The 2500-nt window shown below is 31.7% G+C and overlaps 1 protein-coding gene across 2 annotated transcripts in view; it reads right to left on the minus strand.

Moving 5' to 3' along the window:
- Tdg (Thymine DNA glycosylase) overlaps positions 1-2500 on the minus strand; it is a 102059-nt gene that overhangs the window by 1324 nt on the left and 98235 nt on the right. For both annotated transcript variants that reach the window (XM_085660183.1, XM_035865499.2), the window contains exon 9: positions 1-2500. This exon is cut by the window's left edge and continues 1324 nt beyond it; it is cut by the window's right edge and continues 7581 nt beyond it. The gene's annotated coding sequence lies outside the window, so the exon portion shown is untranslated.

Genomic DNA, 2500 nt, shown 5'->3' on the forward strand with positions numbered 1-2500 from the left:
AAATTTTCTTTCCTCTTTCCCCAGTCCATCCCTCCCTCACCCACCCATTTCTTTCTCTCTTTCAACAAGATATATTCGATCAAAAAAAAAAAAAATATATATATATATATACATATATATACTTCTCTTACATATGCGTATCAAATATTTCTAACGAAAAGAAAAAAAAAAGAAAGTTCACGTTATATGCATATATGTAGATATATATACATATAATCCCGTCATTTATCCGTTTCTATCGAAACTTTGAGTCTAGGGGTTCGATAATGAAGTGGTGGGTGGTAATGGTGGTAGTATTGAGTGGTGGGAAGAGATTGGTATTTTGGGGTGGAGGCAGGCGGTATTGGTTGTGGGGAAAGAGGAGAGAGGGTTAAGTGTAGGGTTAGTTATCCAGCCTCTCTTGAATTCGCATTAAAACTCTGTTGTGGGATTTCGGCGGGGGACGGGGGACATTTGTTCCGTGGCTAACCAGCTGTGCGTTCAAGTACGCGCTTCGATTTTTTTTGGGGGGAGTCTTTTTCGACGCAAAAGCATTTCTTTTTTTTTTTTCCCTTTTTCCTCTTTTTTTTCTCTTTTTTTTTTTTCTCTTTTTTTTCTTTTTTGTTTCGTTATAAACGCGTCTCCTAGATAAATATAACACATCTAGTATATAGGTAATAATTCTCTGTTAAAATCATCATAATATATCCCATTTACGCAGAAGGAATAATGTTCGTCGTTATTATTATTATTATTATTATTTTTTTTTTTATTCTCTCTTCTGTTTTGCTGCTTTTTTGAGGAGGTTGGGATAATATTTTTTTTCATTTTCATCTCTCTTCCTCACCCACCCCCTCTCTCTCTCACTCTCTTTCTCGCTCTCTTTTTTCTCTCTCTCTTTCTCTCTCTCTCTCTCTCTCTCTTTCTTTCTTTTTCAATCATCATCAGAAGTGTCGTGTATTGAAGAGGGAGAGAGAGAGAGAGAGAGAGAGAGAGAGAGAGAAAGAGTGAGTGAGTGAGAGAGAAAGAGAGAGAGAGAGAAAGAGGAAGAGAGGGTTAGAGAGAGAGAGACAAAAAGAGCGAGAGAGATTATCTCTGTCCAGCAATAATATGTGTGAGACATCCATAATAATATATAATATCTAAAAAATTCACATATTCTTTTAAATACTACATTTACTTTCATGAGACCTTTTTTCCTTTTTCGTTTTTCTTTTTTCTTTTTTTTTTTTTTTTTTTTTTTTCTTTTATTTCTTTTGTTTCATTCCCTTCGGAATAGTACACCAATATTCCCGTGATAGATTCTTTCATTTCCTTTTAGGATAATTCTTTGACGATATTATGTAATTCAACAAGTAGTAGTAGTAGTAGTAGTAGTAGTAATAACTTCCCTGTACTCCTGTTGACATCGTTTCAATTTTTTTTTTTTGCTTTGTCCTGTTATTTCTGCCTTTTTTTTTCTTTTCTTTCTCTCTTTTTTCCCCCCCCCCTTTCTTTAGCGTAGACCACTCCTTCTCGTTCTTTCGCTTCTTATTTTGTCTTGTGTTTCGTTTTGTTCTATTATTTTGGTATCATTTTTTCCGGGCTTTCTTAAATAAATGTATATATATACATATTAGAAGGATCAAAAGTTCCTAGATGGCTCACCTCCAAAAAGAAAAAAAAAAAAAAAGGGAAAAAAAAAAAGAAAAAAAGAAAGAAGATTCATAAATGATCTAAAAAAAAAAAAAAAAAAAGAAAAAAAAACAAGAAGAAAAATTCAATTTTCATGCTCTTTTTTCGAGAGACTTTTCGGATTTTTCCAATAGACTTGTAATATTGCAATTTGAAAGAAAGAAGAAAGAACATTGACATTAAAAATATTACAATTCAGATTAATTCGTTTTTAAAATCATCTAGGAACTTTTGGTCCCATCCTTGCATATATATATACATATATACATATATATATATATATGTATATACACACACATACACACATATATACATGCATATATGTGTATATGTACATCGATACAATCGATATACGAAGCTTATGTAACGCACAATATGGCGTAGTACGATCCCTAAAATACATTGACTTGACGAATAACGTAAAAACACATATTCGCATAGTTTTATTTCCTTGTAGACTCTTTTCTTTTTTTTTTTGTTTTCCAAATATTTTTTTTCTCACGCGTTCATTTAAATCCCGCATAACTTCAATTTCTTTTCTTATCTGAATCTTACGTTTATTATTTTAATAAGTTCGGGAATCACGATATTGCAACAAGTTTTAATAATTAATTATGGCAAACGGCATGGAGGAGGAGTTGCTTACAAATATTTCTTATTTTTGCTTTTTCTTTCTTTCTTTTGTTATTGTTGTTGTTGTTGTTGTTGTTGTTGTTGTTGTTGTTGTTGTGGACAGTCGATAAACCTCGAAAATTAATATTGAGAATGTATAAATGTACGACGCCATATTGAAAGGAATATATCTAACTTTGTTAACTTGTTAAAGTAAATGACATTTTCTTTTCTT

This window comes from Vespa mandarinia, chromosome 11 (assembly GCF_050613455.1).
Source record: "Vespa mandarinia isolate Hongniang chromosome 11, ASM5061345v1, whole genome shotgun sequence".
NCBI lineage: Eukaryota > Metazoa > Arthropoda > Insecta > Hymenoptera > Vespidae > Vespa > Vespa mandarinia.